The sequence below is a fragment of the Passer domesticus genome, chromosome 11 (assembly GCF_036417665.1).
Source record: "Passer domesticus isolate bPasDom1 chromosome 11, bPasDom1.hap1, whole genome shotgun sequence".
NCBI lineage: Eukaryota > Metazoa > Chordata > Aves > Passeriformes > Passeridae > Passer > Passer domesticus.
In genome coordinates this window covers 11,121,178-11,138,132 of record NC_087484.1, presented here as the reverse complement: position 1 = coordinate 11,138,132, position 16,955 = coordinate 11,121,178, and the positions used below count along the sequence as shown (strand labels likewise).

The 16,955-nt window shown below is 45.2% G+C and overlaps 1 long non-coding RNA gene across 2 annotated transcripts in view; it reads right to left on the bottom strand.

The window, feature by feature from the left end:
- The window catches only part of LOC135278838 (uncharacterized), a 122,379-nt gene that overhangs the window by 13,030 nt on the left and 92,394 nt on the right, over positions 1-16,955 (bottom strand). For both annotated transcript variants that reach the window (XR_010346240.1, XR_010346239.1), the window contains exons 2-3: positions 5,520-5,670; positions 1,737-1,885 (exon numbers count right to left, since the gene is read on the bottom strand). This is a non-coding gene — a long non-coding RNA (uncharacterized LOC135278838). The remainder of the gene's footprint in view (positions 1-1,736; positions 1,886-5,519; positions 5,671-16,955) is intronic.

The following is a 16,955-nucleotide window of genomic DNA, read 5'->3' as shown; positions in this document are numbered from 1 at the left end:
ACATCTGTACTGTCTGAACACCATCTGTCTCCCAAGTTTACTCTGAAACAAAGAAAATCCCATCCAGTCCTCCTGCAATATATCAGTAAATTGCTTAGCAGTGGCACTTGGAGAAGGAATGAACACATTTCAATTAGACAATGGCATCATTAAACACCAGCTCAGTAAATAAAAACCTGGAGGTTAACATTTGTAGAGATTAAGCAATCTGTTAAGTAAAGTTTGCTATGGCATGTTAGGGTTTTTGTTATACAGCTATATACATGTAGCAGCCAAAATAGCCTCCTTAGCTTACTTTTAAGATTGTTGGTTTTGCTTTAAGCACATGAGATTACCTGAGAGTTATCTGAAGTCCCAAGACTGATTTGGAACTGCAGATACCTCCAGAAATTGGTGTATCACTTGTGGTAGAGAAAGAAAGGACAGCAGAGTGATGGAGAGCAAAAGTAAAATCACAGAACAATTTGGTTTGGAAGAGACCTATAAAAATCAAAAAGACAAAATCAAAAAGATCAAAGCAAATCAGAAAGATTGCTTTAGGGGCTGATGACAAATGCTGAAAATGGGATGTAACTGCTGCAAACAGGGTAGTTACCTTCAGGAAATCCTGTTTCCAGGTTAGGTAGAATTGAAAGCTGGGATAACACCTAGATGGAGAATATGTATCACCTCTGATTTCCAAGATTTTGCAACCACTATGGTTATGACATTTTAATTTACTGCTTTCTACCCTGTAAATCTCAAAATAGCCTCACACATGTCTGGTCCTGGAAGGACTGTATGCACTGCAAGCTTAAGCTAAGAGGAGGATCCACTGTTTCTTGGCTGATTTTACAAACAGTCTTTGCATCCAAAGCAGAGTAAACCTGGGCAGGCTTCAACTTCTTCCAAACTCAGATAAATGTTTTTGATTAAGATAAAGCAGTGCAAATCCTTAAGAAGGCTGCTCCTGCAGAGTGCTCCTGCAGTCCCTGCGTGCACAGGGAGATCTCACTGTGCTTTCCAGGAGTGGTTTCTCTGCCAGCTTCAAGGAGTGGCTGCTCACAGCTGCCATCACTGTGACCCTCCATTAACTCTGTGAACAAGACTTGGGGCAGAATTTCTTTTCAGAGGACCTTGTGAATATTCAGTGCAAAAAGTGACCAGCACATTTGCACTGCAGTGAGCTGTGCCTCACAAACAGCCAAAGCAGTGGTGCCATGTTATACAGGGATGAATGAGCCTCAGGCAAACACAGCCTGGGATGATGCACCTTCCACTGCACCAGACCAGGCACAAGCTCCCCAGAGAGCTGCTGAAACCTGCTGGCTGCTGCAATGCCCTGGACTGCAGCACTGCTGCTCCTGTGCTGCCAGCTCTGCTTCACTGTCACTTCCCCCTCTCCTTCAACAGCACTGCCCCCCACACGAGCTGGGAGATTACCCCAATTATTCCAGCTGTTGTGCTGCACCACACTGAACATAATTAAAGCTAACAAAGCGTGCCTCACTGGCTCTGTTGTCATCTGGCACTGAAGGCTGAGGATCCAGATGAGCAGGGCTCAGGCTGATGTCATGCTTGAAACAGGGGACAGGGGGGAGAAAACTAAAACAGGTGTGGTTTTTCCATGGCTGTTTTTATCATTAGAAAACTTCAGCAAAGTATTGATAGGGTGGGATGATACTGTGATTCTTGGGGCTTATTAGTTTTGATATCTATGAAATGCAGGGTTCTTAGACAAATATTTCTAGGTATACCTTGGATCACCAATGCAGATTCACCTGCAGCTGTGCTCATACAAGGTCCTGGATAGTCTTTCAAATCCAATCACTTGTGCTGATACAGGCAAGATGCAGTCTTCTGCTTTAACACATGGTTAACACAGTGGCATCATCAGTGCATCCACCTGAAACAAAACGGAAAGAATAAGAAAGAAAAAACTGCAGTAGAGCCCATGTTGTACACACTTCCAGCTCATTTCCCTAAGCAGAGAACTCTAGACTCACCAGGGTGGATGAAAAACAAGGGCCATGGCCTTTGGCAAAAAGAAGTCCATTTGCCCACCCAGCTCCCTCCAAACTTGCAGCAATCAGTGCACAAAGGTGCTCAAGTAGGAAAGAGGAATGGAAATACTTTGCCAATAACAGCTGGGACTGACACTGGATCCAAACCCAGTGCCTGAATGGTGAGAACAAGCACAGGTTAGGCAGGAGCAGCAGCTGAAGGTGATCTCTCCAGACCTTGCTTATCTAAGCAGGCACAGCTCTGAGGGCCCCTGCCAGGGGCTTATAGGGTATGGTCCCAGACCAGTTTTACTTTTTTGGCTGCTAAGTTTTGCTGCCAGCAACTGAGAATACCCCAGATGCCCACAAACTGGCACTTCCCTCCCATGGCTGGCTTTTCAGCTGCTGTTGGGCTCCACATCCCAGCAGCTGAGGGCAGATCTCCGAGTGAGAAATGCTAAAAGGGGATCCTGAGGTCATCTCCAAGGACTAAAACAGCCACAATTTCCAAACCACAAAGGATTGGAACTCTTCACACATGGCCCCACTCCTACAGACTTCTAAGCTGCTTAGTTGTTTTTAAAAATGAATGATGACATTCACAAATCCTCTCCCAATGCCAGAAAGGCCAGAAACTTTGCAAGTTTTCATGTGATGGCACTTCAGCAGGCTGAGAAGCATTTCTGGTCTTCTCAGTAAGTGAACTGCAGCAAACTTCTCTCCATTTTCATCTTTAGTATTATATCAGGGCTGTGCATTCCAGAGGCATTCAGAGCTTCATGCAAAGCACAGAATAATTTCCAACATCTAGGTTTATGCTGAATGAAAGAAGGGACTCCCTGGTATACAATCAGAGGCCAGCCTCCATCTCATACAGAGCAACACTGAGCATCCACAGCAAGCTTTGTGCAAGATTCATATACTGAACAATCTTCTCTAAGATATCATGCAAAAGTGATAACCACACACAGAGCTCACTGCATACCCAGCACCTAAAGTGTTAACACAGCACAGGGGAAACCATGTAATCCCTGAAATGAGGACAGCGCTCCAAGAATGGATCGATCCAGGGCTGCCCCTCAGTTCCCAGCTGCTGACAGACAGCAAATTGATCAGTGTGGTTTGAATTCCCCTCCTGACAATTCAGGCAGGAGAGGGCCAGGAGCTCTGTAAATGCATAATCCGTGCCTGGCACTGGCTCGCTGCGTACTAAACAACGATAAAACCTTTGGAGCAAGCTGTTTCCCCTCCAGTTGGTTAACATTTGTATCCAGCTGAACTCCTGGGGTGATAACTACAGCAAACCTCCTCCTCTGAGGCAGATAAATAAAACATACTGTAGAGAAAAGTACAGGGTATTGGCACGTCTCTCCCACAGGCTGAAAGCAGCTGAATGCCGCATCCCAGTGAAGGCAGGAACGAGGTGGTTTTTTTTATTTTCCCGGGAAGGCTCTGCTCCCTCTCTGCCTTTCTCCCTAGTAACTGATCCATTTTTCTGCTCCTCCTTCCCCCTGGCTGGTGCACAGAGCCGTGCCCCGGCACAGGACACAGCAGCATCTTTGCTAATTCTCAAAGTGCCACCTACAGTTTGTGCGAGTGCATGTGTGCGAGCAAACACAGTCCCAGGCAGAGATGGAGACATCCTACAAATGATATATATATATCTGAGTACTGAGACATGATGAAACCAGCCCGTAGCTCTCACATGAGAGGACAGAAATAGGTCTGGAAATGCTTCTGTTCTGGGAGCAGGTCTTTGCCTGCGGGGGGAACCAGGCACTGAGCACACAAACTCTGCAGGGGCACAGCAAGCCTTGCAGGGAAAGGAGCAGGCTCTGACTGCACCTGGTATGGTCTGTGAGTGATTCTCCTTTCCTAGCTCAGGAGAATTGCCACAAAACTGGAACAGAGATGCAGGATCTGTTTTCCCCCTGATGAAATAAGTGGATGTGGCAGTACCAGCTCCCAGAGGTGCCACAGAAATGATGGGGAGAGGGGGCAGGTGCTGCAGTGGAGCAGGGCAGTGGCCTTCACAGTCCCAGTGGTTCAGCAGTCCTCAGCACCACTGCCATCCCACCCCCAGCCCTGGCAAAAGGGCCCTGCACAGTGCAGAAGCTTTTTTTAGACTGTAAAGAAGGCAAACAGGGCAAAGGAAATGAATGCAACAGCTGAGAGGTTTAGGGTTTAATCAGAGCTGGCTTTCACTGCTTGCTTGCTTTCTTCACGTATTTTCAAATGAAAATGTCCATGTATATAGAAAATACAGAAAACCCCCAAACCCAAATAACTATTCCCTGTTCCCACTGTGCAATTGAAATAAGGGGGAGAAAGGGTCTTGACTTTTTTTGAATTAATTTTCTTGCAGAGGTAATTTGAAAGAAATAAGAGAGGACTTCACTGGTCCTGTGTTGTCACACAGCAGTCATGCTGTGGAGTTGGGGAGCTCACAAAATCCATGCCTAGATCCACAGGAAAAACAAGGGCCAAACACACTCTCAGCTGGAGGCTTTCCTTGGAGTTTTGCCTCCCTCACCTGTTTTGTCTGGGGGGTTTTGACAGTTCTGTGCAATAGCTTTGTCTTTTCCTTGGGGTTTCATCCAGCCCAGCAGGCTGTGATGGACTGCCACCATCAGGGGAGTCCACTGACCAGATTTCCACTGGTGTCATGTGCAGAGCTCAAACCAGCTCCCATGGTTTGTTGCAGAGCCTGATCCTGGCTGGAAAAACCCCTTCTCAGGCTTGAGCAGATGTTTGAAGGAGAAGGAGAGGCTGGAGTGCCCTGCTCTGCAGCTCCTCATCCTTTCTGCCCCCTGCCCCAACCAGCCCCAGAGAGCCCAGCAGCAGCCTCTGTTTGGACATGGGCACACTTGAAAATGGTTGTTTACAGTGATTTCCCTTGGACTGACAGGAAAACAGGAACACAGAATGGTTTTTAAATACACCCTGTGGCTAAAAGCCTGGAAGCAGCTGGCCTCTGGCCAGGCTGTGAGAATGAACAATGATATTTTGGGGCAGAGACGGAGGCGAGCCCAGATTCTTCCTGCTATAATTTGACTTTTTGGAATGTACTTAAATGGAGAGGTTGTTAACTAATCGGATGTCTTTCAGTTTGACTCTTAGCTTTGGCTCATGATATAGCAGATACACAAAGAGCACATTCCCTATACACCCTTCAGTCACCAGTTATTCTTCTCACCCATCAGCTTCTTTTTTTCTTTTGTATTTTTGAAATGTTTCTTTGCTGTATGTTTAGACCTTTTGTGAGAAAAAGAACATGGAAAAACTTTTCTTCCTTTCTGTTCTTGATAAACACTTTTATTCTGCATGCTAACTGATTTCTTGGCTTCTGAAGAAGTAAATAAAATGTTAGGAAGTCAAAATCAAAGATGAAATATTGAGGTTATCCAGACTTCTTGTTTCCTTTACACCTCTGCCATCAACCATTTGAGATTTTAACTTCTGTTCCAAAACAGCAAGCAAGAAAACAGTTTACATATTCCTCAGAACTCCCACAGAAATGGGAAAAAACAGACTTACTTAACCATCCAGACAGCTATTGTGTCTGCTCCAGCTCCTGGCTGTCAGACCCCAATCTTCCCATCAGTGGTGGCAGCAGCCAGCTCCATCCACAGGTGATGGGACCACGCTGACTCCACACGAGGCCATGTGAGCCTTGTCCTGCAGCATCCTGTGTGAAAAAAGGACAAAGTCACTGAGGGCTGGCCCAACACCCTTGGCAATGCCACAGAAAGCTCCTTCAGGGTGGCTCTAGCAGTATTTAGGGCTGAAGGGGCACTTAAATTACTGCTGCTGAGACAGGCTCTCAGCTCTTTTTAACAATACAAGAATAACTAAACAGGCCTATGATGATTTTCAGGGTTTTTTTATCAGCAGGGGGTCACTCATCTGGCAGATCTTAGGTACACTGCTCTCCTGGTCTTTTCTGCCAGAGAGATGTTTGTTGGGGGTGGAGAGAAGCAAATTGAAAATGCAAAAGGAAAACTTGACCATACTACTCCCACTCTTTGAAAACCCAAAATACATGTGTGCACGCATGAGCTGCTAGATGGGAGATGAATCCCAGCTGTATGTGGAGTTACCCAGCAGTATCCTTGGTTGTACTCTAACTTCTTCCCTCCACTGAATTCTGCTGCCTTGGAGCCTTGCAGAGGGTTGAGAAGAGCCCCAGAGAAGGGGGGAGCTGCCTGTGGTAGAGGACAGGCAGATAAGCCTGAAAATAACTCTCTGGGTATGAGAGACCACAAAAGTCCTTCAAGCAGGGGACACACTGCAGAGATGTCAGAAATGGGACCCTGGCATGGACAATAATCAAAATGCAGAGTTTTTCCCTTAGAGACCACAGTCAGCCAGCTGTGGCAAACCAGTCCAGAGGAAACTACACCCCATGAATTCCAGCTGTCGTGCAGGGACTCCCAATGCTCTACACTTTTCTACAGGTCTGAAATACCCCTGCAAAGCAGCAGGGTCAGGGGGTGAGGTCGAGAATAAGGCGTGGCACCACTGCAACAGCTTGGTCAAAAGAAAGCAGGGGTTCAGTGAGCCCAGTGACCTGGACCCAGACCCTCGTGGGGCCATGGAGCTGCTGCCTGGTGGGTTTGCAAAGACCCTCCTCCTCCAGGCTGCCAGCTCATACCTTTAGCTCTGACAGGGAGGCAGTGTGCTAACTGTGCCTTGCACAAGAGAATCCTCTCAGAAAATGCCATCAGAACGCTGCTGAAATGGAAACAGAACAACAGGACAAACAGGGGGACAAGGTAGTGGTTAAAGGGGCACATTTTGCATCAAGAGGCAGCAGGCTCCATGCACTGCCTGCTTGGCCCTGCTGGGCTACCAAAGCTGGCTTTTCTTGGCAGACATTGGCCTGCTTCCCTGGTGGAAATGGCTCTGTGTGCACGTGTCCAGGCAGCTGGCAGGGCTGTGACCCTCTCCCCTGCCTCCTAAGGCACCTGCCGAACGTGCCCTGGGGAGCTGTGCAGATAAACAATACACGAGAATGTGTGTGAGGAGGAGTGTGCAAGACAGGGGGAGAGAAGAAAGGAGAATATGAGAAACCAGACATCTAACAAAGAAGGAGGAAAAATGATCAGGCGAAGCAGTGAGATGAGAGAGAGTTGTTATTAGAGGCAAGAAGTGAAAAGAGGCAAATTAAACACTGGTTCAAACCAGAGTAAAAATAGCACAAGAGGAAAAGGAAAAATAAAAGCCTGCAAAGGATTACAAGTGATGTCTTTCAGTAGGTGCTATCACACTCACATACCTGCTCTGCCAGCTTTGCAGAGGAGCATACCCTGAAATTACCTGCAGGGCAGCAGGATGGCCCTGGAAACAGCACTGGCTGTAGCCCTCACGCCCTCCACTGGGCCAGCTGAGATAACAAACTTGGAGACTGCTGCTGGGTCACTGGAGTTTGTTATTTACATCAAGAATTGACCAGTCACTGCAAAAGAACTTGGCTACATTTTGAGACATCTGCATCTCCCTTCACCCACCAAAGCAGAGGGGGTCTGGTCCATGGAGCTAAATCCAGCTAAAAGCCAAAGTTACATCCAAAGATACAAAATTAATTGGTGCAGAATTCTTCATGTTGCAGTGTCAAGAAGGATGTCACTATTAAGATGCGTCAGAGACTTAAGACAGACTCAAAGTCCATACATTTATACTTGACTTCTATTCTGGTCACAAAATTAAAACTAGGGATGAGGTCAAGATCAAAACTTAATCTCAGGCCATGACCTCCCTCCTGTGCCCAGCTGGACCCACACAACAAGCTGAATTAATCTCTGGGGACAGCAAAGAAAACTGAAAGCAAACCAAAGCAAAGCAAATGTGTAGGAAAGAACCATATGACAGGGTCCAGAGCAGTGGTAATGCATCACTGAAAAAATCTCAGCTGATAAATGCTTCTTGGGGTTGTCTCCCTAGCCCAAAGCAGACTTTGTCCTTACCCTGGATGCCCAAATTCACCACCAAGGGTCACCAATATGCATCCCAAGAATGCAGCTGGTACCATGGTACCTGCTGCTGCCACTCAGACATCTGAGGAGGTGCAGGGCACTGGACAGGTAAAAGTGAGTCACTCCACACCTGTGTGCCTGCCCTGCTCCATCCTCATTCCCCCAGGATCAGCCTCCAGCACAGGAATGTCTCTAAGGTTTTAAGAAAGCTGTCCTGCTCCCTTTCCTGCCTTCAGTTTTCCTGCCTGACATTCCCCAGGTGACTTTGCAGTTCAGATCCCTCCCTGCAAAAGAAGGATCACAGAACCACCCTGCTCCAAGACAGCATTGCAAGAATAAATGCATTAACAGCTGCATGAGGCACAAAAGAAATGAGGGGTTGGATGAATATGAAAGATTACTGCACATTCTATTTCTAATGTTACATCCCTGATCAGACCAAGTAACCTGACTTTATCGAAGTGCCACTCATGCTGACAGCCTCTGGAGAGCAGACAAGGCAGCCTCCTCAGAGTAATCCCAAAACCTGAGTGGAAAGACCAGCCCTGGCCACTCTTTGGTTCTGCTGTCACTTCTCTTAGAGCGTTTTCCCACATTTCCAGGGGTGCACACACTCAGAGAGCTGGAGATCTGAGCAGAATGAAATACCAAGAGGAAACAAAGCCCTAGGGCACATGTTTATATGCAGTCATAAAAACACAATTCTTGCTTTGATTGTGTATAATCCTGACAATCTCCAAGTGTTAGTACATGCTTCTCCAACTAATCTGAGGTGAATACAAATGTTACTGCACCATTTATTTGCTTTAATATGAATATAAGCCTTTGGAGAAAAGAGAAGCAGCGTTTCTGTGCCTGTGTGATAGACAGGTGGGCTTGAAACATCGACTAAACATTTTTGTGCCATAGGATCCATCCCATGAACCCTTTAAAGAATAATAGTTTTACCCCAAGCCCCTTGCCCTCCCCTCCCTCCATCTCAGGGTTGCTGCTCTGCTTTGGGAGCAGATTTCTTGATTCAGACAAGCAACAGCTGAAATAATAAGGGAGCAGGGGAGGAAGGTCGAGCTGACCTTGTGCTGCACACGCTGTCTGGGCAGGAGCCTGCTGGGGACTGTCTCCATGTGCTGGCACGGCCGCCCCGCGCGGAAAGCTGCTGGCTGCAGTTAATATTCACACCCACCCTGGGCAGGGCTTGCAAGCACCCAAGGAGCAATTAACCTGCCACAAATGCTTGTTTAGTCATTTTTAATCCAAGGCATTGATAGGAAAACATAATGTTTTTTTTCCTGCTTGGCTTAGAGTAAGAAGTGAAGATGTCTATGGATTTGCTGATGAAAAGGTTCCTAAAAGGAATTCTCAAACAATGAGCCCTCCAAACAGCCTCTCTTTACCCTCTGATTTTCATGCAGCGACAAATTTAGATTTCCTATGGTTTATACCTGCTTTTGTGAAGGAAATGCCCTTTTAAAACATGCCAGTGCCTCTTAACTGGTGCAGTTGCCTTGCACTTAGAAAGAAACAGTTAAAAGAAATACATTAAATCTTATGCCAGAGACAGACCTGCTGTCTCAATTCCTTTGAGTCAATCAGCACATTGGTAGAGCTGTAAATCAAAGGCAATTCTGCAGTACAACACCATTTTGTAAGGCAGGTACTGCCCTGCAAAGGTAAATGCATATGCATATTAACTATCAGAATTTATTCAAAGTTCATAATCTCTCAGTGCTTTGCTTATGGGCTAAATATTCAAACACATTATTTTAACTGACATATTTAAGTGAAGTGCCAAAGACATATGTACAGGGCATATACTATAGATGTGTAGATACATCACACATACATATTTATTTCTCTACACAAGAAGATGGAATCATTGCTATATCTCATGTAAGGCTGGGTGCTGTTCTCTGTAGATCATGATGACAGCCTCAGTTGGAAAACTACAGGAAATTAGCCTTGAATACTCTGCATAAATTCTCAGCTTTTGAGGAGCTGCAAGAAATCAACTTTTATTCAAGTTAAAACTGTTCCTCAAGAAACATGCACATGCTGAAAAATGTAATTTTTCAAGCCAGTTTAACTAAAGACTGTGAAGCAGAGGAAATGAATGTGCAAAAGAAAAGACCTGAGAGCACCCTAAGAATATTTATATTGTTAATTACCAGATACAAATAAAATATTAGTGTGCCTTGTTATCACTGTATGCTTCAATATCATAACAAAAATGAAACAAGGCTAAAAATTGCAGAATGTTTTATCTACAAACCAGTAGTTTACTACGAATTTGTTACCACAGTTCTTGTCCTTTAACTAGTAAAAGGGACAGTCAGCTTTTCTGGAAAGCCAGAACATGGCTGAGATACATTTTCTGATTTAGGATTTCAAATGTTTTAAAAACTAGGTCCAATCCATCTCCCACTTTTCTGCAGTACAGACATGTGAATGCATTACTTGAAGCTCTGTACACTCTGAACACCAGCATCCACAGAAATTCTTGCAAAACCCAGCAGGGAGTACAAGATGGCTCACCCAAAATCAGCGTGGGATCAGCTGCTGCTTTCTTCATGGAACAGCACAATCCTCACTCCACACGAACTGGCAACTTTATCATCTGCCAGGTCCTTTGTGTGTTGATGAGCAGGAATAAGCACAGCTATAGAAGAGCTGTGATCAAGAGATGGCTCTCAGGGCACCTCTCCCTGGACAAAGCAGTAAGTTCAGCCAGATAAGCCAAAGGCTCATGGCACCAAGGATGAAGCAAGGTTCCTGCCAGCTTTCCCCTCAGCCAGTGCCTCGGGTGCTGCACTGATTCCTTGCACCTACCACAGGAGGCACCTTGACTGCCAGGACAGGGGCAATAAATCTCTGTTACAGGGGCTGTCTGAGGCATTTGGCACATTTGTAAGCACAGAGACTTGCATGTATGTGGTCTGTGCACCTGCACTGGGCATGCACATAGCCAGTGAACTCCACACTGTTTATATAGACATACATCCAGTACATAAACAGGCTCAAAAGATGCAATTTTCAATACAACCCATGGCCATCCCATGTGACCTAAGTAATTCAAGGGCAGGAAAGCTACATAACATGGTATCTTTGTTGATAACAAAGCAATAATCCCCTTTCTGTGAGGAAATGACAGGTTTGAAATTGCCTTGTGTTCCCAGACTTTAAACTTGGCAGCACATCGCTTCTTGTAAATGTTTCACTCCAGAAGAGTCTGGTGATCCATTATTAGCAGCTAATTCACTGTCAAGCATGTGGGCAACAACATTTGGACAGGAGTGCTGAAGCATCAGCTGTTAGTCTGCTGCAACTCCCCGCGTGTTAGAGATGGGGAGATTTTCTGACACAGGAATATATTTCATGTGCTGTGGGTCACTCTTCTGGTGAGAACAGCAATTCAGACAAAGTCTGAGCTTTGCAGAATCTCTTCTCCCTGTCTAAGGCAAAGTCCTGCAGTCCCCCGTCCCATGGAGAGAGGGAAAGGAAGCTGTTTACAATAAAAAGAAAAACGCGATGAAAATAAAAATGTGAGTGCTCAAAATTCGTGTCAGCCTGCAAGATCACTGTTGGTTGCAAGTACATGTGTCTGCTACCTCGACAATGTTCCCTGGCAGGCAGCTTGCAAGGAGCATTCTGATTGATGATTATTTCCAATATATTTCAATTCTTTCATAATACTGTCTCTTTTTTAAAAAAAAAAACAAGTAATTAACAGTAATGAACAATTAAAAATAGCTTTACAAATATCACCATGCTCTTACACAGGAAATTACTAAACTCATTGTATGCTTATCTGCCACAAAAAAGATTCATTGAGCTCTTCTATTTATAACAGCATCTCCCTCAACTAATTAGCAGCATTAGCATTCACAGGCTGTTCACCAGGAGGATCCAAAGACCCTTCTCTCCTGGGCTGGGCCTGGATATTTTGCATCATATTGCCATTAGCTCATGGGGACTTTCCACTACCTGTGTCCTCAGTAAGTCAAGATTCTCTCATGTCTTGTCTGTGCTTTTGTCACAGCCAAAGCATATTTAGCCAGGAAGTCACAGCTCTGCATGTGGGCACAATGGCACACAGCACAAAATTCTGGCTGAACTCACCACTGTCACCAAGCCCTCAGTCCTGGTGCCTGCATTACCTCCAAGTCCTTTGCAGAGCCATCATAGCAGGAAAGAGCTGTTCAGCAGGAATAATAATACTAGATATTTGCCTATGCCTGAGTGACAAACAGAAAAGAAAAATCTTTCCAGAGCAGAGTGGGGAAATCAAATTATTCTGAATATTTGTGAAGAGCGGGAGAGATGCTTTTAAAAGGGGTTTTGATACCAGATTGAAGCAAAGAAAGAAAATAAGGAGGAATATGCCCTAAAGTACTTCCCCCTTGCTGGGCTGTTTGTCTTCTAGGAAATAACAGACTAAGATTGCACTGGGAACCCAGTTCAAACTGCAAGGAGAAAAGTTGTGAAGTGAGAAAGGTTGGCTTGGGGAGAGATCAGACACTCTGTGGAGCTGGCAGTGATGCAGTAAAGGGTGGGGGTGGAAATCCCATCCTAGATTTGACACTTAGGGAACTGCAAAGCTGTGCATGGAATAGAAGTCAGGCAGCTCTTCAAAAATAGGCTGGGAAATCCAGCAAAGATACAAGCTGTGCTGGTGGCTGCTTATGAAGCCAGGACCTGTGAGGAAAGGGCTGTGAGCATTTGCATTGCCAGGAGGTGTGCAGAAAGCACTGCATCCTGCTCAGACTATTTACACCATGATTTTCCTCCCTTTGGGAGGTGCTCAGACTGCCCCTTTGAGAAACTCATTTTGTATTTATAAGGCATTATGAACTTGCAAAATCTTTCAGAACTTCTGATCTGTGTGTAATTTCCCATGCTTTTTTTCAAGTGCTTTTCTTCTCCATAACAATGTGTTATTAACTTTCAAAATCTTATTGCATGTCTACAAAATTCATGTGAGGTTTCAGGGCATTGAGTTTCAATGGTGCAAACTGATCCATCAGAACCAAAGGAAAACATGTTCTGGGAAACAAGAGAGGGCAGGAGGGCTACAATAATTCTTCATATGTAGAAAAGAAAATTGGAGTTGTTTTAATAAAGGAAGAACACAGCCATGTTCTTTACTCACAGGGGGAAGGTACAGAGAAAGAGAAAGGTACAGTGAACGTGAGAATCAAAAAGGGGAAGAAAACAATTTTTGGCCTTCTCCAAATTGTCCTTCATACTGCACACTGGGTGCTTTGAAACCCATCCATGCATGTCCTCAGGACATGTTGTTTCATGGCCAAAACTTAACCTGCAGCCAAACAAATGCACACAAGCATCCAGACTTTCCTTAATATGGTGGTAGGTTCCCAGTAAGAAGGTTTCTCACCCATCTTGAAATGCAGCCCACAAACCCAGACATCCCATGTTCCAAAGACTTGTGGATGCCAAAGGCAGAACAAAGCATTCACATTTTCTGTGTGATACAGACCACAAGACACCAGTTAGCACATTTTAGATCAGTAAAATAATTCTCATTAGCATCAGATTATCAGAAGGAAAATCATGTAGTTGTAAGAAAAAGAAAAAAAATAAGCTATGGAGAATCTATTCTGTCTCATCTGTCTCAGTATTAATGACCTTCTTGCTGAGCAGTTCAGCTCTGACTTTAGATTCAATTTTTCTAGATTTGGAAATTGTCAAACTGCCTGGGTGAGATTCTCCAACCTTTGTGATAGAAAGGAGCTGACATTAGCTGATTATAACAGCATTTCTAGCTCAAGCATATCTGCATCTCTGAAAATACTATGAATTTTGACAGGTTTTCAATACATTTGTCCACCCACAGAGCTGATGTCATCTCACTTGCTGGAGGAAACTATAAAGGATAGATTTCCTTTGGCTCAAAAGAGATGTCTGAGTAGTGGCAAAGTCTGTTCTTCCACAGTCATTTCAATTAGCAGGGAATAGCCTGAGAATCCACGGGCTGTTACAGTCAGTCAGTGGCCAGAAACAATTAGAGAGCCTGGCTGGGTGTTTCTGCATCCTGCATCCCTCAGACAGCCCAGCTCTCGTGGTGGCAAGAGCCAGAACTGCCTCTTGCTGAGGCACCTGATTTAAAGGCATCCTCTCTTCACTGCTGCAAGGTCAGCACAGGCTGGGAGCAGGGTGACCTCCCAGACCTGGTCCAGAGGGGGTGGCAGCACTGCTGGAGCCCAGATCAGTGAAGTGAGCCAGTGCCCAGCTGCTGCACCCCTGCCCGTAGGGTACAGCCTAGCTCAGTCCCGTTCTTGTGCCCAAAACCTTCTCCTCCCTTCACATGCTTTCCCCTGCAGCACCCCCCTGGAGGGGCAGCCTGGCAGAGGCAGCTCTGGCACCACGTGTGTCTGTCTGTGCACTGGGAGCTGGGGCTGTCACCTCAAAACAAACTCCTGCCTTCACCCCACACTGCATCCTGCCACGCTCCTCACTGCAGAAAGAATGGCAGTACCAGGGCATCTCACTTTTTGTGACATGACTTATGGAACAATGGAGAAAACCCAGCCCTGCCACACACCTCGGGCATGCACCCCTGGCCCCAGGCTCCCAGGAGCCCTGCTGGAAGGCAGGTTTCCCAATTTCCCTGCAGATAACTCTTCCAGCCTGTTTGGGAAGTGGGGAGATCTGATATTGGTTCTTCCTACTTGCAGCTTAGAAATATAAGAGCTGTAAAACTAATCAGTTGGTGAAATTTTCCTCTGTAGGAGTCACAGCCAGTGGAATAAGCATTAGAAAAAGATGGATGTGGCAGGTCTGATTAATCCAGGTGCTTTTCCTGAATAACGATAATTGGGGTTTAGCATGGCTATACGTATAAAATCAAATTTAATCAGCAAATGGACTGCCTCCAAACTCACTGCCAACCCACCCTCACATTTATCTAGGTCTACTGCTATAATTTCATTGAAATTGAAGTTTTCACCCTGAAAATTTATTCTTTCACCTTTGATGGCATTTTAATCCTTTCCTTTGCGAAATACAAATTCGGCCTTTCACTCTAAGAAGTGGAGCTGCATGTTCATGTGCCTGGTCCTGTCAAGAGGCATGAAAGATCAGTGAACTTTACCTCACCTATGGCCACAGGACTCAGTTAATTCACAGCTTAGAAGGAGGAAACAGCAGGGCAATGCACTGAGTGTCAGCTGGAGCTGCCAGCAGGAAAATTTACCTGAATAGCCAAACTAGAGGAATAGACTACACCAGCTCCAGGAGCAGCCCTGTGAGCTGCTAATTGTGCTTGGCCTTTATCTCCATTGGCTTTCTTAGTTACAGCAAATGCAATGTGGCTCGTTAGTACTGCAGCACACAGACACAAGTGTAATTACAGTAATTACTTCTCTCAGCTATCCCAATCATAAGTGTCTGAGCACCATCCCTTTGGATAGTCAGAGGACCTGAAGAGGACACTTGAAATGCATCCTGTTCTTGTGATGGCATGCAAGATCCTCAGAGATTCTCTGAGTGGTTGTGAGGCAACTTCAAGGCATTTAGTATTACCTTGTTATTTATCTCATGTATGAGGTTCCATGGGTTAATAACTTCTGCCTCACCAGCACCAGTGCAACCCAGACTGTGCTCCAGTCTTTGTGACTGTGCTTGGTTATCCCCAGAGGGATACCCCGGCAAACCAGAGCTCAAACCTCCCTGGCCAACAGTTGGTAGCTGTGGTTGGACTCCAGCTCCCAGATCTGCTCCACAGTCCCTGGCATCCCAACCAGCCTGGCTTGGCTCTGCTCGCAGACAACAGACAGAGCTTCTTGACCTCCAGCCAAGCCAAGTTACTGCCTGGATTGCCTGGCTGGGATCATCAGTAGTGATGTTCTGACCTCTTTGAATTGTTGCCTGCCGAGGGAAATGCTTATACATGTACATACACATGTACCTATATGTACACATGCTTAGACATGTACAAACTGCTGCTCTCAATGAAAATCCTACTGAAGCCCATGGCTCAGCGACAGGGAGGGACCTGGATGCATTAGGAAAAATGAATAAGAAGAGTGGCTGGAGCAGTTTGCCTCATCATTTCCACCAGAAAACAAGACCAGTGCCTGCACAGTCCTGGAAAGTGGCAACAATGCTCCTGGTTTGTAAATCAGGGGCTGAATTGAAAGGGAATTAATGGAGTTTGGTCACTGTGCATTCCTACAGATGCAGTGCTACTGAGGAAGAAGAAAACCAGCTGTGTGTATGTACAGACACTGAATTTCAGTGTAACCCAGTTGTTTGAGCTCAGCCTTCTTTTTGAACCTGAACTAAAACTGGAGAAATAATAGCCAAAGGAAGGAAGCACAGGCTTGAATGATGTAAGTTCAGATTATAGAGTGCATCACAGAAGGCAACAGGCATTCCTCTCTATCAAAATGTCCACTTAGATGCAAAAAAAAATCATAAAACTGCACAATGCAGCACTGCTGAAAGAGTTCCCAAAAGCCTTGAAATGCAGCTGAAATTTGACTTGATACTTGATACTTTTGACTTGAGCTCAGACCACAGCTTCTCAGAACCACTTTGCAGAGTTTTTGTTGTTAATGGCTGGAGATGCTGCCTTCTTCTTCTCAGATTTTTTTCTTTAATTCTTTGTTTATTTTTATATTATGTGTACATATATACATATATATATATACATACATATATATACATATACATACACACATATATATATAAACAAAATCCCTCCCTTCCTGGATGAATGATGGGATGTCTGTGATTACAGCAAGAATCATGCACCCTGGCAAAGACATCCCTGTAACCTGGAGGTCCAGAAGCAGCCATCATGCCCTGAGGGAGCACATAAAGCTTCTCAGTATCATAAAAAACCGCCAGTGGAGAGGCAAGCTCTTGTGATATGGTCCCTTCCCTGCTAGGCTGAGATAAAATCACCCTGAAAATTAATCTCTAAAGTTCACTTAAATTAAATAATTATCTGTGTTAAATTAGAACACTTGAAACTCTA